This window comes from Leopardus geoffroyi, chromosome C3, assembly GCF_018350155.1.
Source record: "Leopardus geoffroyi isolate Oge1 chromosome C3, O.geoffroyi_Oge1_pat1.0, whole genome shotgun sequence".
Classification (NCBI taxonomy): Eukaryota; Metazoa; Chordata; class Mammalia; order Carnivora; family Felidae; genus Leopardus; species Leopardus geoffroyi.
Genome location: NC_059338.1, coordinates 124828532 through 124854495, shown reverse-complemented (window position 1 = coordinate 124854495; position 25964 = coordinate 124828532). Strand labels below are relative to the sequence as shown.

Below are 25964 nucleotides of genomic sequence, written 5' to 3'. Positions count from 1 at the left end.
TGCTAAGCAAAATTAGTCAGAGAAAGACAAATATCACATGACTTCACTCATATGAGGACTTTAAGACACAAAACAGATGAACACAAGGAAAGGGAAGCAAAAATAATATGAAAACAGGGAGGGGGACAAAACATAAGAGACTCGTAAATATGGAGAACAAACAGACGGTTACTGGAGGGGTTGTGGGAGGGGGGATAGACTAAATGGGTAAGGGGCATCAAGGAATCTACCCCTGAAATCATTGTTGCACTGTATGCTAACTAACTTAGATGTAAATTAAAAAAAAATAATAATAATTAATTAATTTAAAAAAATTAGGACTGAAGGCTGGGGATTAGGAATGTGCACAAAGTGAGGCTGGCATTCATATAAGCCAGCAGATTTTCTTGATTCGTTGTGCAAAACAGGTTGCTGGAAAGTCAAGGCCAGGAAAGCTTGAAGTACAGGCCCTTACAAAGATCACAATCCATTGGGATTTCAGACAAAGAGGTAACCCAGGGTTTGATTAAGGGCTCTGAAGAGAGAAGAAGAGGGGTGCCTGGCAGGCTCACATGGTAGAGCATGCAACTCTTGATCTCAGGTTGGGAATTTGTGCTGCACATTGGGTGTACAGCTCACTTAAAAATAAAAATAAATAAATGAAGAGACAAGTAGAGATTACTGTGATGGTATAGCACATAGGAAGGATTTGGGGCCTGTGGGAAGGTAAGCCTCCTAGAGGAAGTCCTTTCTAAGCTGAGATTTAAGTAATAAAGATGGCATTTCAGGCACAGGAGTGGGATGGGTGGGTGAGAATGGGGACCATGGAGGAGGAAGTGTTTATGCAAAATATTGTTAAATTCAAGGTACATTCCAGGAACTGAGTGTAATTCAATATGCTGAAGCACAGTGTGCAGGTGGAGTGGGTAGGGAGTGATTAAGAGCGAGGCTAGAGATAGATACCCAATTACAGAGAGCCTTATAGAACAAGGTAAAAATTGATATGGGGGCAATGGGGATCCAATTAGGATTTTAAGGAGAATGATCAATTGAAAAAGAGCAGTTAGGCATCAGTGTGAAGAATGCATTGAAGTGAAAATAGTGAGATTTGATAATTGGTTAGAAGAAGGAGGTGAAGGAAAAGGAAGCCTACCTTTCTCTAGTTTCCTGGTTTAAAGAGCTGGTGGATGATGTATCAGTTCTCTAGCAGGGAACCAGAGTCAGTTGGGCTACTGTTCTTGGCACTAAGTGATACTATCTCCTTTCTATCACAGATCATGCATGTTGTCTTGAGAGGGAAATTGGGGCAGCCAAAATGCAGCTACGTATTGGGAACCATAGTTGTGATTTGCCAAGTTAGTCCTGTTTTATGCCTATTGTCCTGACATCTCATCTGCTGAAGCATTTTTCTGGAGAAGAGTGTCCTGGTTTGGACCTTACTAATGGGTGACTTCCCTTAGAAAGAAAAATAAGTTAGCTCTTTTCTTGAACACAAATTTTACTAGGGTTGCAGTCATAAGCTAGTGTGTAAAAGGAATGAGTTGGCTAGAATAATATAGTAATGAATAATTCATTATTCATATCACTTATCTGAGTAAAATTACTGTAGGAGACATTCTAAGTTATAACTATCTTGATTGAAAAAAGTTCAAGTACTTGTTGAACCTGCCCATTTTAATTTTCACCCCAACCTGCCATTTTAATTTTTAAATTGTAAGTATAAGTTATTCTAAATATTCCAGAGAGGGTTAATAAACCATAGACATGGCTACAGTACTACACATGTTTTGCAGAGCTTTTTTTCACAAAGATATGATTTATTATAGGTAAGATTATTCTCAGGATATAGTTAAGGAAGCCCCATTATATCCTAAAGTAAATAGCTGATTTCAGGGCTACGGGGAAAAAAAAAAGATCTTCAGGATGTCTGAATTTGGTGAAACTATTCTATGGCTCGGTCTTAAAAATTATCTATCTAAATGTTTTTATCTATATACCTCATTTATATATTTATAGCCCATCTCTTTCCAAAAAATATGTAAGATAGCCACAAAAGACTCATCCACCACTAGAAAACATTTTTGCACAGAAGCTGATATGTTTCTAACTGCAAACTCTTTCAAAAGATAACTTATACAGGCTGCCTGGTTATTTCACTTTCAAACAGATTGTATTCCAAAAATGCATTTGAGGGTTGGCTCTTTGGAAGTTGGAATAAATTTTTCTTTCAGAAACACTATGATGGTTGAGTTCCTAGGCAAGTGCACAAAAACCTGGTTAATCTTATATATATACTACTTGCTTGAATTCTGGGTCCTAGAGGCATTACTGAGGACAGCAGAATAAAGAGAGCTTTCCCCCCACTTTCTACATAAAGAGGAAAGTTCTAGAAAATTTGAACTCTATCTTGTTCTCTCCACCTTTTTCTCCCTGTTTCTTTCTCCTCCTGGTGATTCTTCAAGGTCCCAGTGATGTCCCAAGTCCTCACTACTTCCCTCCATTTGGGCCTGTTCCAATTCCTTGAAAATGCCCAATTTCCTAATGATTGCTTTGTTCTTCCTTAATACAACTCCCATGCTTTCAGTGTAGTTGTCTTAACTTCCCATTGAAATATTCTAGTTGTGAATAACTAATTAACTCTGGATATTTGAAGAGCTCTTTTAAAATATGAAGGGAATGTATATTATTTCAAACATTTATGTTTTGGGAGGAAGAGCGTAATGCAATTTAACAACAGGCCTCCAAAGTTTGATTCTTTTTTTTTTTCTTAATTTTTAAAAATTTTTCCAAAAACATTTCTTAACATTTATTTATTGGGGGGGCGGAGGGGCAGAGAGAGGGAGACAGAGGATCTAAAGCAGGCTCCATGCTGTGAGTACAGAGCCCAATGTGGGGGGTCAGCCCATGAACTGTGAGATCATGACTTGAACCGAAATCAAGAGTTGGCCGCTTAACTGACTGAGCTACCCAGGCAGCCCAAAATTTGATTCTTTAAATTCCTACTTTTATTTTTTTTACAATGTTTGCCCTTACTTTTTAACATTTGTTGTTGCCTTTACTTTTTTAAGTGAATGATAGCAATGATGAACATATCATTTTATAAAGTACATTGGTATAATTTTGAAACCTGTTAAGGTATTGTTCTTATTTAACAGCAAGGGAAGCCGAGGCTCAGAGAAGCTAAGTAAGTATCTTGCTTAGAATCTCCAGCTCGGGCTGGAAAGGACCCAGGTTCTGAGATTCTGCTTTTGGGCCAGTTCTGCTGCATTCAACTGCCTCTCCAGTTTCCAAAGTTCCCAATATTTCCATGCTGACATTGAAGGTTCCAGCACTATTCGTGAGGGGAAAAGCTTAGAAAGTCAGGGATTTAGTGTAGGACTGTCATTCCTTGAAAACCATTTTTTGTCAGACTGTAGATGTGTTTCTTCTTGTAAGAAATAGTCATGTTGCTAATAGCTGACATAAACCTGAGATCTGGTCAGAATAGACGGAGGACGGGGCGCCTGGGTGGCTCAGTTGGGTGAGCGTCCGACTTCAGCTCAGGTCCTGGTCTCACCGTTTGTGAATTCAAGCCCTATATGGGGTCATGCACTGACAGCTCAGAGCCTGGAGACTGTTTCAGATTCTGTGTCTCCCTCTCTCTCTGACCCTCCTCTGTTCATGCTCTGTTTCTCTCTCTGTCTCAAAAATAAATAAATGTTAAAAAAAAAATTAAAAAAAAAAAAAAAGAATAGACGGAGGAAGGGAGACATCAATAAATGGAAACTTTGCCCATTCAGAGGATATATTTATATTCATATATATATGCATATCAGAGTACATAGATCAATATATACTATAATTGTTTTTCAATTTTCCATTACTGATGAGACAAATAATGTAAGCTATGAATGTCAGTATTTAGGAAACATTCAGAGATCAAGAACATACACTTGACCAAATCGTGAAGAAATGAAAAAAAGAAAAGGAGGTACAATCCAAGAGGCCATAATATTAATTGTTGTAATCAGAATTAAAATGAAGCCTGTCAAAATCAAATTTAGAAAGAGTCTGTATCTTTGGAAGAAAGAAAGCCTTATTGACAAGGTCTGATCATGCATTGGAAACTCTTTCCCTATTCCCTAATAACTTGTAGGGATTTATAAAGAGGATTTAGTTTACTTTCTCCTTTGGGGCCAATGTAACTAATCAGCAGTGAAAAAGATTACATAGGAAAACAGACATGCTCAGAAGTCCTAGCCACAGCTTTTGGCATGAAGCACCAAAGAGACCACTGGGACACCCCTTTGGGTGGTTAGAAGCATGAACCCTTGAAAATCTTGTTTTGGTCTGTCTAGTACTACAAGTGCTCTGAAAAAGCAATAGGGAAAGAACAGAGATAATTAACTCTCTCCATATTAAAAAAATTAAAGAGATAACTGAATTTAAAAATAATATTAGACAAACATTTATCAAAGCTTTTCAACAAGGAAAAACTTTTGCAAACCTGAGATCTGGTCAAAATAGACAGATGAAGGGAGACATCTGTGATTAAAGGAACTGTGATTAAAGTAAGTTATTAGACTATTGCCAGCATTAAAAAAAAAAAAAGTCAGATGATCTCGTGGGAAAGAAAGTTTTGGGAATGGGGGTGTGAAATGAGGAGAAGAGCTATGGAGGGCTGTGGTGTTTTTTTTTTTTTTTTTTAATTGTTGATAATCTATCAAACCTAGATAGGAGAAAATCTCATCAATGAAAATGTTAATCCATTTACTTTAAACAAGGCTAGAACTTGAAGTAGGCAGATAGGTTAGACTTTATCATTATTTGGGAGTGATTGGATATACTTGTAATTCAGAACCTCCTCAAAGAATGCTGAGGTTAAACTGGAGCAAAAGAAGCATTTTTCATTTTGTTTTGGGAGCTAGGGAAACTTGTTTGTCTAGAAGCATACTGGGTCTTACTGAGGTATAGGAAAATACACTAAGATTAATTTACTGTACTACACGTTATTAGTAAAATAAAGATTCTAAAATCAAAGATCTGGGGTACCTGGGTGGTTCAGTCATTTGAGTGTCAGACTCTTGATTTCGGCTCAGGTCATGATCCCAGGTTCGTGGGATCTAGCCCCATGTCAGCATGAAGCCTCCTTAAGATTCTCTCTCTCTCTTTCTGCCCCTCTCCCCCTCTGGCACTAAAATTTCAAAAGTAAATTTTTTTTAATAAAATAAAAAATAAAATTGAAGACCTATTTGTATGCAATGGTTATTTGTAAAAATCTTTACTCAGTTAATCTGTCATTACTTAGACGTAAAAATGCTGTCTCTGTAACCTTAATTCTAGTGCAAAAAATGATTTTGTCCTGATATTCTCTATCAACATACTTTGCTTTTGCCAGCATATAATTCTCATAGTTTGATAAAGGAGCTTCTTTTGTATTTAAAGGATATCTTTGAATAAAAATAATATATAAATTATGTTTTGGATCAATTTACATTCAAATCCTTTACCTTTAGATTTAAGCTAAGAGCTCAATAATTTTTGAATAAATGAGTTTAAGACCCAGGTAAATTTTTTAGAAGGGCAGATTTAGTTAGCTACAATAGGTGATACAGCACAGATACAAAGAGCATCCCACTGGCAGCAGAGTAAGTCAATATAGTCCTCTTAGTGCAATAAGGCCCAGAGGGGTGTATTAAAACTCAAAAGTCTTTACAGTATTTACTGTACGGGTTTACTAAATTTGTCCAGTTCATTATTTTATAGCGTCTCCACAATTTCTATCTCCAAAATATGTCTTAAGTATGTCTACTTCTTGGAGCACCTGGGTGGCTCAGTCAGTTGGGCATCACTTTGGCTCAGGTCACGATCTCACGGCTTGTGACTTCAAGCCCTGTGTCGGGCTCTGTGCTGACAGGTCGGAGCCTGGACCTGCTTCAGATTCTGTGTCTCCTTGTCTCTCTGCCCCTCCCCCACTTGTACTCTGTTTCTCCCTCTCAAAAATAAATAAACATTAAAAAAAATATATATTTGTCACAATTTATAATGACTTTGTTTCCTTCTAACTTACTGGTGTTTCTGTCTTTTCCCTCTAGACCCAGGACCACAGACTATGCCCATCTTGTTCTGATGAATGTCCAAGTACTTAACATAGAGCCTGGTGAATTTATAAGAATTCATAAATGAAGAAATTAACAATAACCCTATAATGTGGACAGGCTTTTCAAAGAGGCAAAAATCACTTACTAATAATCACCCACCAGTGAAGTAGTGACCCAAATAAAAGTTAAGCCTTTATGATTGATAGTTTGGGGTTCAGTGAATGGCTGAATGATAGTTTGGGGTTCATTCACTGAATGGCCACTGGCTGTTTCTTCCTCTTGCCACACACCTTTGTTGAGAAAATTACTTACTAATAGGAAAAAAACTGAGAATAGTCATGGAGCATGAAGAATACACATGATAAATTTGTTACTTTCTATACATGAGCAATGAGTAGACCAAATATAATATCTGCAAAGTATGCAAAAATTAGACTGGAGAAGGCCTTGAACTTCAGGGTAGAATGTCTAAATTTTATTTGGGAAATAATGAGCAGCCTGTGAAGGGTTCAGAATAGAGAAAGAATATTTACCAAACAGAACTTTCGAATATGCAAAATGTGTGAGGTTAGCGTATCATAGGGATATATGGAAGGATACCCTCTAAGGGACATACTGCTATTTGATTATGTGCTTGGTCAAATCACGTCCTTCCTGTACAGTGTCAAGATGATGAAATGAGGAGAGTCCAGAACCAGAGAAGAGGCATCCCTGTTCGAGTCCCATCACTAACTACCTACCAAAGGTTGTCATATATCCTAAGTCTTTCTAACCACTCAGATGAATGGCTTGTGTTAAATAACCTCTAAGCTTCCGATTCTAGCATTGAGGAAAGTGCATAGTGAGCACTAAACACATACTTACCTATTAAGAGAATTAATGAATAAATGGAACCTATAACTACATTTGTCACATTTCAATATTTATAGTTCCTTATAGAAACTTTGACGTTTCAGAAGAGTATGAAGAAGGAAACAAATCACACATAAATCTCTGCTCCTCCCGTTCTCTCTCTTAAAAGTAATTAATTAATTAATTAAAAATAAATAAAAAATACAATATAAAATTATGTGTGCCCCTGTACCATCCTTTTTAAAAACCATCTTAGTGGGGCGCCTGGGTGGCGCAGTCGGTTAAGCGTCCGACTTCAGCCAGGTCACGATCTCACGGTCCGTGAGTTCGAGCCCCGCGTCAGGCTATGGGCTGATGGCTCAGAGCCTGGAGCCTGTTTCCGATTCTGTGTCTCCCTCTCTCTCTGCCCCTCCCCCGTTCATGCTTTGTCTCTCTCTGTCCCAAAAATAAATAAACGTTGAAAAAAAAAAATTAAAAAAAAAAAAAAAAAAAAAAAAAACCATCTTAGTACAATCATTTTGTCATATTACTAAAAATTCTTCAGAAGCATGGTTTCTAATATCAGTAAAATAGTAATATACTTTTTTTTTTTTTAATTTTTACTTATTTTTGAGAGAGAGACTGAGAGACACAGAGCATGAGCTGGGGAGGGGCAGAGAGAAAAGGGGAAACAGAATCTGAAGCAGGCTCTAGGCTCTGAGCTATAAGCACAGAGCCTGATGTGGGGCACGAACTCACAAACTATGAGATCATAACCCGAGCCAAAGTCCGATGCTTAACTGACTGAGCCACCAGGTGCCCCTGGGTACTCTCTTTTTAAATGAACCAGTACCTGGGCCACCTGGGTGGCTCAGTTGGTTCAGTGTCTGACTCTTGGTGTTGGCTGAGGTCATGACCTCACGGTTGGTAGGATCAAGCCCTACATCCACCTCTGTGCCAACAGCATGCAGCCTGCTTGGGATTCTCTCTCTCCCTCTCTCTCTGCCCCTCTTGGCTGGTGCGCGCACGCTCTGTCTCTCTCTTAAAATAAATTAAAAAAAAAAAAAAAAAAGAACGAGTATCTCACTTCATGCCCATCAGTCATCTGAAGTGACCTGTTGAGCATACACTGTGTGTTGTACATGAATACTACCATCAAACTCAGGGCGTTCCCCCCAATTTTATTTTCCTAGTATTTATTACTCATCTTTTTACCCTGGGAAGACATCCTGGACTTTTACAATGTCAGAATTATGTATTCCCTCCTCTGTATTCCCATTTCACTGTGTTTATCATTCTATTACTATAACTTTTATATCATAATTAGCTATCTATTTCCTTCTGTTAATTATGGGCTCCCAGAGGGCAGAGACGATTGTTCATCCTTGTGTCCTCAGGGCCTAGGACAGGGCCTGGAACTAAACTGGGTTGGGTTTGGTTTGGTTTAAATCTCAATTTCAATGTATCCTGTCGTATAAATAGCCATCTGTCAGAAATTTTCACCTTTCAGGACTTATCATCGTTTCAGCTCTACATACCTAAAAGTATTAAAACTCCTAGCTCCTCCTCCAAGAAAACAAACAAAAACATCCCTACTCCTTCTGTAAGAATATTTCTCCTTGTTATTGGTACCTTATTATCTTGGTCAAGCTTTAAACCTTGAAATTATTTTGACTATATTTGGTTGCTTATTTCCAGTAACAATTTATTCTTTCCACAAATATATGCGGAGTGCTGCTTTAGGCCATGCCTTGTTCTGGGTGCTGGGTCTATAATAGCAAACAGGACAGACATGATTCCTTATCTTTTGGAGCTTACTTTCTAATGGAAGGAGGCAGTTAATAATGAAGCCAAGGAGAAAAATATCAGATAATGGTAAGTGCCTCGTGGAAAATTAGAACAAAATCATAAGTAGAGGGTAACTACTTTAGGTTGATCATCAGGAAAGGCCTCCCTATAGCATATTTCTCCTGTCTCTCCCCTTTCTTTCTAGTCCTGCCAACAGGCCCTCCTCACTTCATGCCTGCATCAGCGTAATAGCTTAATGGATAGGCTTCCTGGCTCCAGAATTAACTCTGTATCTTACCACTAAATTGATCTTCTATTTGATTGTTGTGGGAAAGACAGGATAAGATCCATGGAAAATTGTAATTTTCTCCTTTGTTAAGCACACAGATAACAGCCTAAATTACAGAACTCAGATCCAATTTTTACTCACCAAACAAAAAAACTTAATTACTCATTAAGCTAATAAGGCATTAAAATTGGAGAGATCTCTTTGAATTTAGGCTCAGAAACCTATCTGATTAGTATTTAGGGAGAAGGGATTCAGAATTATACCCTGAAGGGAGCAAAGATTGACTCCTTTTTCTTTAACTACTGAGGCCAGACAGAAAAGAACATTCATGGAGCTCCAGCTAGATGCTATGAACTGTACTGTTTTATTATCCTTCTATTACTTAAACCTCAAGATAACCCTCTAAAATAGATATAATTAGTTAACTTGCTTCAAATCTCCACAATTAGCAAGTGGTAGATAGTACAGTGACTAGCACTCAAGTTTGGGTAGAAACCCTAACTTTACAAATTGTTTGGTTATAAGTGATACCCTGAGAAACAAAAACAAGAACTACAAATCAGCTGAAAGAGTGGTACCTAGAATAATTATTTTATTTACATAATAAATGAATAAACAGATGAGAACAGGCAGAAAAATTTATACCCAAAGTAGTCATTTAGGGAAATGGGCAGGGGATAGAATTAACCAAAGTTAAAGATACTTATCTATTCATCAATGCAACAAATAGTCAGATGCTGTGTTCAGCACTAGGGACATTATTCCTTTCTCTTGAACCTGATGAGCTAGTGGGCCAGTAGATATTAATATACATGTGCTTTGAAACAAAAGCATAGGCTACATTGAGAGTTGGAGACCTGAACTATTCTAGAGGGTCCTTAGCAATTGACATTTAGGTTGGAATCTGAAAAGTAAATTGGAGTTTATCAGGCAAGTAAGCAGGTATTGAGCATTGAAGACAGAGTGAACATTACATTCTATATTGTACCATTACATCTTAAGGCAGAAAGCATCACAGTATTTGAAAACTGGAAGGGAACCACTTTGGGTGGAACATGAAAAAAGAGAGGGGGACGTAGAGTAAGGGAGATTGTGCAGGGACTTAAAGATTTTGAGCTTTATCCTAAGAGTAATAAGTAGACATTAAAGGGTTTTAAACCAGAGAAGGAAACACCAGATTTGTATTTTAAGAGATCACTATGTCTGCTTGCTGGAAAATAGGAGGGAAATCAATTTGAATGCAGAAAGACTACTAGGGACAGGATGGGTGGGTGGTGTCATTACAATAGCACAGGTGAGACTTGGTAATATATCTCACTGGATCAGAGAGAACTGGGATGGATTCAAGAAGAATTTAGGAGACAGAATAGATAGGACTTGGTGACAGATCGTATTAGCATATGAGAGATAGGAAGGCTTCTGGAATTATTGGCCATATTTTCAAAGTAAGTAAGAAGGTGTTGTTAATTAGTGGCACTGGCACCCCAGATGGAAGAAGAGTGTGGGGAGTGAATACCATAAAGAAGTAATAAGCAGCTGAAGAATGTTTGGGATGGGCTGTATATTATGCCCACTGTGATAAAGTTTGGAACTCATTGGCTGAGAATAGTAATCTCTAATTTCTTTTTCAGAGAGGGGACCCTGGGGCTATGGGACCCTGCCCTCCTGGGGAGAGTGGGGTAGGGGCCAGATTGCTCCTAGTTACAGGTCCCTGATCTAAGCTTTTTTTTTTTTTTTCATGCCTATTAGTGAAAATAAATTTTTAGTAAGTAGTCCCATAAATTATACTTATAATTCACCAAATATTGGTAATCTCTACATTGATTTATTTTATAGATAAAATAAGTAGAAATAAAAATGATATCAATTTCTTCATATACCCCAATAAATCATGATACTGTGGACGTTAACTCACTCGAGTGTTTTGAAAAACAAGGTATTATTATTTCAGACATACAACTCCTGGAAGAACCAAAGCCACCCTAAATATTTTAATTTAAATAAAATTAAATTAAATTTTAATTTAATTAAATTGGTGGCCCAGTCAGTTAAGTGTCCAACTCTTGATTTTGACTCAGGTCATGATCTCACCATTTGTGAGTTCAAGCCCCACTTCGGGCTCTTGCACTGACAGTGTGGAGCCTGCTAGGGATTCTCTCTCCCTCCCTCCTCTTTCTGCCCCTCCCCTGCTCACACACTCTCTCTAAATAAATAAATAAATAAATAAATAAATAAATAAATAAATAAATTAACTAACTAACTAACTAAAAAAAAAGATTAACAACCAATCAAACAAACTAGATAACAAAGGAAAGCCTATCAAATACTGGGGTGCCTGGATTGCTCCGTCAGTTGAGCCTCTGACTCTTGATTTCAGCTCAGGTCATGACCCCAGGCTCATGGGATGGAGCCCCATATCAGGCTCTGCACTGATTGTGGAACCTGCTTAAGATTTTCTTTCTTTCCCTCTGCCCCTCTCTCCTGCTCATTCTCTCTCTCTAAAACAAAGAGAGAGATAAACAAACAAAAAACCATCAAATACCTTACCCAAACTGAGAGGCTACCACCCTGGAGCCCAAATAGCAACTCTAGAAAAGTAACCAATCAAAGACAGGTTGCTCCCAGCAGACACATAACAAACTTCAAATTCACAGGCTACTAAAGTGGAAGTACATGTTTATTAGCTGGCACTGTTTTAGCTGCAAGAGACAGAGATACAAATTTTAACCTGTTTAAGAAAAAAGGGGGAATTAATTAGGAGGGTTCTGGAGTGTTCTATGGGACCTAAAGAGAGTAACATGGTGAATCAAACCCAGGAACTTGAATCACATCAGTCCCTACATTTTCAAGTCTCTGTTCTTTTATACATCTTCTTTCTTCCTTTTATATTAATTACTTTAATTTTCATAACCTATGAAGTAGATATAACTAACATTTCCATTTTATGGATGAGGACGATGACCCTGAGTAGGTTGTTGAAGGTCATAAACTTAAAAAAGTGGCATAGCCAGGATTCAAACCCTAGCCATCTATTGCCAGGGTCCATTAACTTTCTATTATGGAATATTTTAAAGATACACAAAAGTGGAAAAACTAGTACAATTAATCCCATGCATGGACTAATCTAGCTGTGACAATCTAGGATACACACACACACACACACACACACACACACACACACACAAGGCTATAACAATCATAAACTTATGCTCACTTTGTTTCATATATACCCCTACCAATTACTCCCCATTGGTACTGATTATTTTGAAGGAAATCCCTTAATTTCATTTCATCCATAACTATTTCAGTGCGTACCTCTGAAGGAGAAATTTTAACATAATGGCAACATCCGTATTAGTCCTAACAATTAACACTTTCTTGACATCATCAAATATCCAGTCCATGTTAAAATTTCTAGTTGTTTCATAACTTTTTTTTTTCTACAGGTGATTAATTTCTATTGGGATCCAAATGGTATCCAAACATTACATTTGATTGCCATATCTCTTAAGTCTCTCTCTCTCTCTCTCTTTTTTAAGGGCCTATACTTATTTAGATAAGATCTAAATAGTTATATTTGAAGTAGAAATTGACAGATGGCATAAGACATAGAGAACTAAAGTAAAATGGGAATTCAGAAATAACTTTTGGTGACAGTTACCAAGAATAATATTCTCAATCTAAAAAAAAAAAAAAAAAAAAAAAAAAATTACAGGGCACCTGGGTGGCTCAGTCGGTTGAGCATCCAACTCTCAATTTTGGCTCAGGTCATAATTCCAGGGTTGGGGGATTGAGCCCTGTGTTGGGCTCCACATTGAGTGTGGAGTCTGCTTAAGATTCTCTCTCTCTCTCTCTCTCTCTCTCTCTCTCTGCCTCTTCCTGTCTCCCCCGCCCCACTCATGCTCTCTCTCTCTCTCATAAAACAAAAACAAAAATACAGTGGAAGAGTACACGATGCCTATTAACATCCCTTGTAAAAGACAAAGAATTCTTATACCTTGTTGTCTTTGAAAAAGAGAGAGAGAGAGAGCGTGAGTAGGGGAGGGGAGTAGAGGGAGAGAAAGAGAGAGAGAGAATTTTAAGCAGGCTGATATGCTGGCAGTAAGTAATGATCACTGTCCACCACAGCAGCAGATAAACATAATATGAGCCACATATGTAATTTTAAATGTTATAGTACCCTTATTTGTAAAAAAGTGAAAACAATTTTAATAATATATTTTATTTAACTCAGTATGTCGAAAATACTGTCATTTTGATACTTAACTAAAAATCATTAATGATATATTTTATATTCTTATTTTCATACTAATTTTTCAAAGTCTGGTGTATTTTTTCCACTTATAGCTGGTAGGTGTTACAGTCTGCTTGCCCTGGCCCATGAGAGCTGACTGTGAGCATCTCATCCCATCTACATCTGGACATTCCACTGGTAGCTCAAAATGGCTACGGTGATAGTATTTACACCACAGCAAACATCAAAAAGCAGGGTTTTTTCCACCTCAGAGAGCCAGTTATTAAACACTTAACAGTATACCACTGGTTAAATCACATCTCATTTCGGACCATCCCCATTTCAAGAGCTCAATGACTATGTACGGCTAGCAGATATTGTATCACTTAGCCCATTATGGGGCATGGAGTTGAGTGTAATCTATTCTATCATTTCTTCTCTGCTAATTAGCTAGAATAGTCCTACAGAGAAAAATTTTCCTCGTTAACTTTTTAGTTATCCTAATGTATAGTAAATTCAAGGAAGGCAACATACAGCCTCAATTATTTTCCTTTATTAACTAGTATTCACAATAATGAGTTGATTCCACAGCAAAAGTAACCAATTAGTATTTCTTGGTAGCATTATGAGTTCATAGATTCCAACATATTTGATCGTTTCAATCCATTGCATTTACTATTTTTATTAATGCTCATATTGTCCCATCTTTGGCCACTGGAGGCTTCTTTAAGTTCAGAGCCCACATTTTAGACTGCTAAGCCACCACTAACACCAACCAGACTTTATGTCTTTTAATTTCAACCATTAGAAAGTAATTGACCTTATTTTCTAGATCAAAAGTACAAAAAGCTTGGAATTCATTGACCTAGCTTGTTTCAAGGGCCCGCCACTACGTCCAGCAATGTCACATGGGAACTTGGCAACTCTGTTAGGAATCAAGGGTGAGGCTATCCTAGAAGAACAATCACTTGGTAGACAAACAATAGATGTCCACCATCACATATTTAAAAGATTACCCAGAAAATTTTAAAGCACATCATCCTTTTCATGTCATTGATTGGTTGCTTTGTTTATACATTCAACACATATCTATTAAGAATCTGTGATATTCATGGAACTATTATTCTGACTGTAAAAGTTAGTTTTAAAAAAAACATAAACTTATGTGAAATTCTTATTTTGTTTTATTTTTATAATTTTTTTCTTTTTATTTGTTGCTGTTAGGCGTTTATTTTTTTTTTTTAATTTTCCCTATGTGAAATTCTTGAATCCCTAAAGATGTTTGACTCTATCAAACTGAAAGAGACTGAGTGTTAAAAACATTGATATCCTTTAGAAAGTACTCATAGGCTCTTTAGAAACTAGCACAGAAGGCATAATTGCACATATGTAAGGAGACAGAGAGCATCTTTTTGTTTCATGTGAGTTCAAGAAAGAGGCACTTTTTACTCAGATCGTCCCTGAGACATGAAGACTAAATTTTACATTAAATTACCTCATTTAAAATTTTCTATGCCAAAATTAAATGGGACAACAAAGAGTTCTAACAGAGCAAGTGTGGCCTCTCCAACTTCTTAGTATCCCCTCAATGAAATCTCTGAGAGCAGTAACATTCATCCAACATCCCTGCTAATCAACTGGAGATTGGGCAGATGAGTATTTTAGTCATGGTCATATGCTTGCATAATCTTCAGTGAGCAAAATATGAAGAACCTATTTTCTAGTAAAAATAGAATGCACAATAACCAAAACATTCAAAGAATGAATTGTTAAAATTCACCAGGTAGTCCAAAACAAGCAAAGAAGTACTTCCAGGATTTTCTTTTTAAAAACAAAAATATCAGCAAACGTTTCAAAACTGAAACTTAACTGACCTTAAAATTGTAGTTGTCTTGAAAAAAAGAAAAATTGTAGTTGTCTTATAATATTTATGGTTTTTTAATAAACTTGTACATTTGTAGACAATTTAACAAACAAACACAACCATAAAACATGCTAGCAGGGAAAATAATTAACCTGAGGGAATAAATGGGGAAAGTTACCAAGCAAAAGAAAGCCTAGATTCCAAGATCCCTCCAAATAGGAAATTGTTATCCTGTTCATTTTATTTTAGAATCTTGCTTCTTTTTTGTGGGTGGTGGCTACAGGGAGGTCTAGGAGATAATTTAAGGAAAATAAAAATATTATGGATTATATTTAAATTTTTTCATTCAAAATAGAAATAACATTGAGAGAAAAAATGTGTACTTTTAGAACTCAAATGATGTGTTTTATTGAAAACTGTCAATAAAGGAAAGAATACGGTATAACTAGTCATTCTTTTTATTTTTGTAATACTGATGACTCTAATTGTCCTGTGCTTGAATAACAGCATACATTCCTGCAGATTTTCCTTCTAAGAGGTACCTGTACTTCTCTGGGAAATGTTTTTTCAGTCTAATATTTAGACTTTCATTTACAAGTGTGCTACTTAGCAATTCTGATTTGGTTAGCAACATTTAAATATATTACTTAGTCATTTATGATAATTTAGCACTAAAGATAAATAATCATACTTATTCATATTTGCTATATTCATTTGAATTATAGACTTCAGTGATTTTTAGAGGACTTGAAAGTATAAATGAGAGTTATTCTCCTGGTTTGGTCACTATATTTTATGTTATCAGTACCAATATAATCTGTTGCAAATTCAAGTTGATGATACTATTGCTTCTAATTGTATTCTATTGTATACACTAATAATAATACACTGTCATTTTTTCAGTCAACATCTACAGAAAGATTGCCAGTGTAATAGACTATGTTAGTGCGTTATAGACACAAAAGTAGATATGACATAATGTTCCTTTAGAGAGTTCATAGTGGTGGTGCAGACAAATCCATACCTAGCCATATTAACATAAGGTGATAAGGGCAAAGATAGGCAGGGGTCTTGGGTATTACAAAGATACAAAGGTGTGTGTGTGGGGGGGGGGGTAGGTCGGTAGGTAGGTAAAAGACTTTCTAGGAAGAGATGATAACTGAGGTAGGTTTTATGAAAGAATTAATTAAATGATGAGAAAGTAGGAGGGTGCTCCAGACAGAAATAGCGCCACTGCTAGAGAGCAAAGTGAAAGATAAGAAGTAGAGGGAGATGATAAGAGATTAAAATAGAAAGTCAGATGGAGGCCAGATCATAGAATTATTGAATTCCATGTTAAGGAGCTTGAACTCAATCTCACAAACGATGATTCACTGAAATGTTTAAATAGGGAAATGAGGGGCGCATGGGTGGCTCAGTCGGTTGAGCGTCTGACTTCGGCTCAGGTCATGATCTCAGGGTTCGGTTCGTGGGTTTGAGCCCCGCGTCGGGCTCTGTGCTGACAGCATAGAGCCTGGAGCCTGCTTCGAATTCTGTGTCTCCCTCTCTCTCTGCTCCTCCCCCACTCATGCTCTGTCTGTCTCTCTCTCTCTCCCTCAAAAAATAAATAAAATCCTTTAAATAAATAAATAAATAAATAAATAAATAAATAAATAAATAGGGAAATGAGATAGTAAGCTATAGACAGGGCCAGACCAGAGACTAGAAGTGTAGTTAAGAGGATGTCATAGTATTCAGGATGAGAGCTGATGAGAGCCTGAACTAGGAGAGTGATAGCAGAGTTGGGGGTAGGAAAAGGATTCAAGAACTAGTTAGGAGGTAAACTGCATAAGAGTTGGTAATTGATTGAATATGGGACATACAGAAAATGCGAGAGTTAAAGACAATTGTGAAGCATAGCACCACACCAAGTACAACAGAGAATACAGGAGAATGAATAGGCTTCACAGGAAGTGATGGCTTCAATAATTTTAGATTTGAGTGTGAGGTGTAACTGTAGCATACACATAGCAGCCAATCAGCGCTCTGAAGAGTGTTTTGACATACAGCTCTAGACTTGATGTCATTACCAAGTGGCAGTTAAAACCATGTCAATGGGTCAAGCAACTCAGAATGTAGTGAGAATTTTTCCCTCTCAACTCACTGGAAATTATACTTTTAGAGTGCTTATCTCCACTTTTAACTGTGAACTTTAGATCCAGTACCTATCATGAGTGGATCAATCTACTTGATTCATCATTAATTTATGTATCTTTGAGGTTGTCTTCAGAGTCCAGACATGGAGGCTTATGTTAAGTGAAGAAGCACAAAACAAAACAAAGACAAGCAAAGTATCTAAAATTAAATGTATTGGCAATTCTTCAGGATTATTTCTTACATTCCAGTGGCTCAACAATAACCCCCAACATATTGATTTCTTGTGGAACTTTTAAAGTAGCAGCTGAATTCTTTGATTAGTTAAAAGCAACTCTATTATTTTTGTTGACTTTTAAGTTAAATCAAAACTATTTTCTGTGCAGGCTTCAAGGAAAAAACATGAATAAAACTCTTACAATGACATTTCAGAATCATGTGTGGCAACCATGCAGATTAGCACTGACACACTTTCCAAGAGCTACTAAAGACAGCCTTTATGCAACTGGGCAAAATGAGTGGGTAAATAGTTTTGTGTGTGTGTGTATGTGTGTGCGTGTGTGTGTGTGTGTGTGTGTGTGTGTTTCATTTTATTTTTTTTTAATTTACATCCAAGTGAGTTAGCATATAGTGCAACAATGATTTCAGGAGTAGATTCCTTAATGCCCCTTACCCATTAGCCCAACCCCCCTCCCACAACCCCTCCAGTAACCCTTTGTTTGTTCTCCATATTTAACAGTCTCTTATGTTTTGTCCCCCTCCCTGTTTTTACATTGTTTTTGTTTCCCTTCTCTTATGTTCATCTGTTTTGTCTCTTAAAGTCCTCATATGAGTAAAGTCATATGATATTTGTCTTTCTCTGACTAATTTCGCTTAGCATAATACCCTCCAGATCCATCCACATAGTTGCAAATGGCAAGATTTCATTCTTTTTGATTGCCGAGCAATACTCCATTGTATATATATACCACATCTTCTTTATCCAGTCATCCATCGATGGACATTTGGGCTCTTTCCATGGTGTGTGTGTGTGTGTGTGTGTGTGTGTGTGTGTGTGTGTGTGTGTGTTTTAAGTGGAGCCATGACCTCTAAGATTTTCTGTTGTTTTCACTATGATCTATAAACTGAACAAAGTGCTATTTTCTTTCTCACAGAAGCAGTCCATTACTTGTCTGGCACTAAGGCACTGTATCGGAATGAAGCCATAGCTCCTGTTGCTTTTAATGGCAAATACGGGCTACCTGTGCCTCCTTTCCTATGTCCCATGTCCAAGGTAAACAATTTGATATAGCAATTCACAGTTCTAATTTTCGAAAATTCTAATTTGCCACAACATTTTTTCATGATCTAGGATCCTGCTTCAGAATCCTTCTAATCACATTGCTAAGCAGTAATTAAATTACCACCAGTCAACTGGAGCTGACAAGCAAGAAGGAACTTGAGTGCTACTGCTGGTCAAGACCTTCCTTTTCCACATTTGACTTAAGGCAGGCATCAAGTGTGATTTTCCTTGAGATAAAAAAGTGAACTGAGAATATAAAGATAACCAGAACTGTGTTCCTTCTTCAAGGAGCTCACAGTGGAGTAGGGGAGATAGACATGTGAAATAACTGAGGATCCTTCACACTAACGGTTTAATCTGACTCTACAGTTTAACCAAGAAAGGGGAGATGAAAAAGAACAGATGTTTCATCTATGTCACCCTATGCAAGTACATGGAGTACAGAGCTTTTACCTCCTACCCAAACTGAAACCAAGGCAGATAAACTTATTTCATTCAATCACCTAAAGGTATTGAGAATAATCTCTTTGAAATGCCACAATCAACATGGATTTAATGTTAACAATAAATACAAAAATTTAGCCGGTTACACATAAATAGCCAAAATAATTGGTTTACTAGAAATCCTGTATTTGACATGAAGTCCAAGCATAGCACTGGAATACATAAAGTTACCATATAAAAATTTAAGAAGATTCTTCCATGATCCTCAAAGTGAATCTCAAAAGCACATCTAGCAACAGACTCCACAGTTAAAGAAGGATGTGGAGAAAGTGGAAGGGATTTGAGAGTCACAGAGATGATTAAAGGGTTGGGAAGATGGGAGCTAGAAATTATTTAGCCTAAGTTAGAGAAGACTACCGGGTTTCTTAATAACAGTATTCAAGCAGAGGAAGGGTTGTTATATACAAGATGATGAACAGCTGCTTTCTATCTCAACTGGAGAGTGGACAGAGGAAACAGACTTTGAATACAGCATGATATACCTAAGTTAGACATAAAGAAGAACTTTTAAGAATGAGGATCATTGGATAAGAGACATCAGGATCCTCTTATTATTTTTTTAATGTTTACTTATTCATTTTGAGAGAGAGAGAGAGAGAGTGAGAGAGAGAGAGAACGCACATGTGTGAGCAGGAGAGGGGCAGAAAGAGAATCCCAAGCAGGCCCAATGCTGTCAGTGTAGAGCCATACAGGGGGCTCGATCTCACAAAGTGTGAGATCATAACCTGAGTGGAAATCAAGAGCCGGATGCTTAACTAACTGAGCCACCCAGGCACCCCCAGGATCCTCTTATTGTACCTATTCCTTAAATGATGCTGTTTCACAGGGTCCTTTTCAAATTCTTTATCTCTTTTCACTTTATATGTTGTCCTTAATTTATTTCATTTACTCTGATTTAAATGACCTAGTATAAGCTGATAATCCCCAACATACATCTATATATCTTTTTCTCTATATCTCCAATCCAGACCACTTTGCAAATGGCCTCCTGGACATCAGGCTTCTGTCTTTTACTTGTTCAACTGTCATAACTGATAACCCTGTCTCTCCAGTCTTCAATTCCATTCTCTGGTCTATATGATGTTCTGAACCTTGGTTTCAGCTGAGGTCATGATCTCACAGGTTTGTGAGATCGACCCCTACGTTGGGCTCTGTCCACACAGGGCCCACTTGGGATTCTGTCTCTGCCCTTTCTCCACTCATGGGCACACATGTTCTCTCTCCTCCAAAATAAATAAATAAACTTAAACAAAAGATTTAAATAAATAAATAAATAAATATTAAAAAGCAAGTCCAGTCATTTCCCTGCTTACAATTTTCTGACAGACCCCATCATTTACTTGCTTTCCAACATTTTATCCCTTAACCTATCCAATATCATCCCTGTCACTCACCAAATGTTATTAATTCCAAGATAATTTCACCCCTTTCATCCCACTCTGTCTTTACAAGTCTGTGCTTTTTAAAGTCTCTGTATTATTCACTCTTCCTAGAACACACTTATCTCCTTCTTTCTCTGGTTCAGCTTCAGTTCTAGGAATTTTTCATTGACCTTACCACATTGGACTAGTGGCCATGAATAAATGCTCATGAATTTCCATGAAAACTTGCCTTGAATAATTTAATGTTGTAGTCAGTATTAATAAGAGCGTTTCCAGACTTCAGGTTCAGTAATTGCTCATTTAGAAAACATTTAAGTAGCTTGCTAACAGAATCTAATGATCAACCTTCAAAAGTGGTATATATCAGACTATTGTGTTTATCACACTAGCCTCAGGCTGCTGTTCGTCTGACACTTCTTGCAGCATTTCCTCTGGCATTTCCATATCACTCTCCCATTACCGAACTAGTGCCTTTTCCTCAATCTCTTAGCCTGGCACAATTATTGATACATATTTAGACACTTCATGTGCAGCCTCTTGAACTCATTTCTTACAATACTCCTATGAGGCAGGTAGTGTGCTCACTTTACAGGTGAGAAAGTCATCACCTATCCACAAACAACATATATGTATGTGCATGTGTGTGTGTGTGTGTGTGTATATATATATATATATATATATATATATATATATATATATATACACACACACATGTATATTCTATGGGCTCTGGCCTACCTAACATGTCCTCTTAAATACCTCAAAAGAATCTCAAAATGAAATTTCCAAAACATGAATTCATAACTTTACTCCCAAATCTTGCTCTTCTGATGTTACCTGCTTAGTGAATAGTGGACATTTAGTAGTCATCCTCCACACTTTGCTCTCTTTTAATCCCCATATCCAATCCATCCCCAATTTATATATATAAGATTTTCTTCCTAAATATTTCTTAAATTTGTCCAGTTCTCTCCAACTTTACCATTATTAGCTGAGTCCAAGTTTTCATCATCTCTTATAACAGCCCCTATATCCTTCGGTCTTCTTCTTATCCATTTTCTACAGCCAAGAGGATCTCAAAATCCAAATCTAATCATGGTACTTCATGCTGTCCCTTCCTCCCACCTCATTTAAAAGCTCTTTAGCAGTTTCCCATTGTTCTTATCAAAAAGACAAACTTAAAACTGCTATTCAATGGATCACATCCATGCATCTCAAATTCACCTATTCTCACATCCTGCTCCCCTTCCTCAATTGCTCCAGGCACTCAGGATTGCTTTCTGTCCTTCAAACCCGTGATGACACATTGTTCTGCAGGCCTCAGCACAGACTGGAAAGCCATCTCTCTTCTCCATTTCACCAAGTTAACTTTTAATCATCCTTCAGATACCACTTTCCTGGAGAAATCTTCTCTGATTACCCTCAAAAACCAAGTCTAATCTTTCTATTTCTAAAAGCCCATTTGTTTCCTTCTTCTCTTCTTTGTATTTATTTTTGTGATGATTTGATTATCAACCTCCTCCATTAGATTGTAAGCTTCACGAGAGCAGGAACTGTTTATTCTTTTTCACCATTTTATCTCTAGTACTTATCTCTACTACCTGGCATGCAGTGTTGGAAAAACTGAATAAATTAATTTGTTGATTTATATTTGGTAAGCACTGATCTAAGTGCTTTACATATATACTTTCATTAAATTTTCACAACAGACTTACCAGGTTACTACCTTTCTATTATTAACTCCATTTAGAAATGGGAAAAACAGCGTCTAAAGATATTAGGTAATTTTCCCAAGACTCACAAGTTGAAAAGTTAAATCCTCTACAGTAAAACTATATGCCCAACATTTTGTGGATACCTTTGGAGACATTAATGTATTAATTAATGTAACACTGAGCACATGAGCAGGAAGAAGTCTCTGAATCATGAATTGATCATTTGTGTCTCTTGAGCAAACCTGAAAATCCTGAAATATTTAAGAGTCAACAACAGAATCCCACGGTTGTTAGGTCAGGTTACTTAAACAGAAGAAAAAAGTAGGCTGGACCTGAATTGTACTTGTTCAGTGAGCCTAATTGTTCCACTGACCAGTGAGGCATAACTTTGCACAGTACAACACTGACTGTGACTGGCCTAGGGGAATGTATCTCAGAGCAGTCAAAAAAATTTATCAAGCCAAAATTAATTGATTCTCACTTCACCGAAAGAAAACAACTTACCTCACTCACGTTCACTGTCTTTGTTCATGCAGAAGACTCTGCTGAGCCATTGTAAGTAGTGCAACTACTTTGAGCAGTTTATCCAAAAGTGCTTCTGAGTTTTTCCTTCTCCACCTACACTGTCTGGTCAACTCCTTTTGAGAACAGAGGTATAGTGGCATAGCCATTCTTTATGGGTCTTGTTGCAAGAGTAATATATCAAAGTTCAAGATGAATTTTATGTTGATTGATCACGAATGTTCGGAAGAGCTTCACCTTCATTTCTGGAAGTTGTGTTAAGGATTTTTAAATTATCATTACCATCTTTTATGAAGTTATTGTCATCATGACTACTGAATTCTTACTACATGTAGGAGGCTGGTAGATACGTAATCTTCAGGTTACTACAGAGAAAGTCTTCAGAATTCCCACTAGCTTTTCAAGCAGGACTTGAAGAAGTAGAAATAATTTGTTGATCTCAGTAGTATTTTCTCAGATCTGCAACTCAGGTTTGGGCATTCCCAAACTGGGCTTGTTCACTATATTTTAAATACATTAGAGTTTGGATACTATCTCAAACCAACTCAGAATAGATTGCCAATTATTTTTCAATAGAACATTTATCTGGAAGGAGAACTTAGCTTGTTTACTAAGAGAATTTCTTCCTAGTGAATGAATCTACATAGGAGGCCAAATTAAAGATCAGATTGTTGGATGAGCCTGTAATTAGGAATTAGATGGTATTAAGAAGTATCTGATTTAGTCATTTCCTTGCTTAAAAAATCTTTCAGTCTTGCCATTGCTTCAGGAGAAAAAATAAATTTTGTATTGGTCTCTCCCCTTCTTTCTTTTCAAATCTCACCTCAAGCATTTCTATAGTCCAAACACACTTGAACTACTTAAAATGTTCTTACTTCTAGGATAATTTTCCTTATATTTTGGTAAAATTCATGCTTTCATCTATATTCCCTAGCAATTCAATTTTTAAAACCAGCAATAATCATTCTATTCTCCATGTTTCCACAGCAATTTGTACATATCTCTATCAACACTTAACCATTATAATTATTAATTTTACATGTTCCTCTCCTTCATTGAAATGGGAGTTGCTTGGGGGTTGGGACAATCTTACTTACCTATTAAATCCTGGTGTTTGGTACACAGGAGAAATTCAAAACATGTCTTTAAAATGCTTGTTGGTTACGTTCACTAAACTAGGTAGTAAAATGAATATCTCCATTCCTCAGTAAGTCCAGAATATTCTGTTTTATAAAATAAACATTCCTATTTACATTCTACTAAACTGGTGTTTCTCTCAGGATTTTGAATCTTGTGAGTTAATAAAAATAACTTTTTAAAAACATTTTAGAAAGCAATGAAGCAAAAAACATTAAAAATAAAGCCACCATTTGTTAACACCATAATTTTAAAATATATCTTAACTCTAAACCATGAGAAAGGATATAATTTAAAATAATAGCGTTTTAAATTGAACAAATTTAACTTTATGAAAAATTTTCTAGGTTATTATTTTTTTTTTCTTTCCCAACTGGTGAAAATTAAAATTTGGGACACACTGAACTAGATCAGTGTCCCCCCCAAAATAATTTTAAAATACTAGGTACCCTTTCATACATTTCTAAGATAGCACTTGAGATATTTTCATTGTAAATTCAAATTATTGTAATGAATGTCATTTCTGGCATGTGATAGATATTGACACTACAAAATAAAATATCTTCTTAGAAAAATCCATTCAAGGGTAACTGGGTGGCTCAGTTGGTTAAGCATCTGACTCTTCATCTCAGCTCAGGTCCTGAGATCAAGCTGCTCATTGGGCTCTGAGCTGGATGTGAAGCCTACTTAAAAAAAAGAAAGGAAGGAAGGGAGGAAATCCATTCAATGGAATCTATATACTACAACTGATACCCATCATTATTCATTTAAAAATATATGAACTGTTGGAAAATTTACATTATTCCTTTATTTCCATTTTACTTCCACACAGTTTTATGACACTTATATTCAGAAGTCCGTTATCAATTAAAACTTAATTTCAAAATTTCTATAACCGTAAATGTATAAAATATCCTGAAATGAGTTACCTTTATAATTACTAGTGAACATTTGGTCAAAGCAACATAAATATATTGATATTAAACATGACATAAACATTTACTGAAAATACATTTCTTAATTAGCTGAGTTTCTTCAACTAATTAATGTGGTAAGAATTTGTTTGCTAGGATGAGAAATAGTTTGTCATACATTTTATTCCCTTTTTTCTTCTTTTTAAGACGTGCTGAGAATATTTGTTCACAAAAAATTATGGATGAGGGAAATAGAAGGGGTTTGTTTTAACTACATCACAAATTCTTTAAACTCCTTGAAGTTACATGCAAAAAACCCTTAGTATCTATTGTTGAAAACTATTTTTAATGATTAGCTGACACTTTAGTTAGGTCCGTCTTCATTTTTGTTTAAAGGAAAAGCTGAAAAACATTTGTACAAGGATAGCTACCAAGTAATTAGGGACATTTTACTTTCTGTGTCTGGTGTCCCTTTTCCATCCTGGGGCAATATAACACAGTTAATATTAGGGATGGGCAAAATGTGTTTGCTTTTTTTTTGTTTTCTGTTTTTTGGGGGTTTGTTTTTTGTTTTGTTTTGTTTTGTTTTGTTTTGTTTTGTTTGGTGAAGGGGGAGAAAGGGTTGTGCAAGGTGGAGGTAGGACCAGAAAACCAATGGGGGACGGGCTCTCTAGCGTCTCAGTTTTAGAAAAACAGTGCATATGGAAATTTAAAGGCTGACAACTAATTTTCTTAAAAAAAACAAAACAAAACTACATGCTGGTTACATAGTTCTTAGAAATTCCTTGGAAACCTCCAGAGCTGAGCATACTCCAGTTTGAAGAGCACTGGAATATACCTGAAAGTATATTAATTCTATTAGCTTTAGTTTCAAAGTGTGGTATTTTCTGACCTTGACACTACCTCCAAATTCTGGGGGAAGGAACTTATTTGCAATTTTTAAACCCTCTGTGAAATCATTATGTGAAGTTGTGTAGAAAGTCCTGCTTTAGGGGCGCCTGGGTGGCTCAGTCAGTTAAGTGTCTGACTTTTGCTCAGGTTGTGATCTCACGGTTGGTGAGTTTGAGTCCCGAAGTCAGGCTCTGTACTGACAGCTCAGGGCCTGCAGCCTTCTTCGGATTCTTTTTTTTTTTTTTTTTTTTTAATGTTTATTTATTTATTTTGAGAGAAAGAGAGAGAGTTCACCAGAGCAGGGGTGGGGGAGAGGGAGAGAGAGAATCCCAAGCAGGCTCTGAGCTGTCAGCACAGAGCCTGACATGGCTCTCAATATCATGAACCATGAGATCCTGACCTGAGCTGAAATCCAGAGT

General features: G+C 36.6%; 1 long non-coding RNA gene across 4 annotated transcripts in view; it reads right to left on the bottom strand.

Annotated features, from left to right (window-relative positions):
* The window catches only part of LOC123586001, a 201527-nt gene that overhangs the window by 167423 nt on the left and 8140 nt on the right, over nucleotides 1-25964 (bottom strand). For 2 of the 4 annotated variants that reach the window (XR_006706530.1, XR_006706527.1), the window contains one exon: nucleotides 22586-22848. This is a non-coding gene — a long non-coding RNA (uncharacterized LOC123586001). Of the gene's footprint in view, nucleotides 1-11626; nucleotides 11696-15243; nucleotides 15355-22585; nucleotides 22849-25964 lie in introns of those variants that run through there. The other 2 variants (XR_006706528.1, XR_006706529.1) reach the window with 2 other exon arrangements.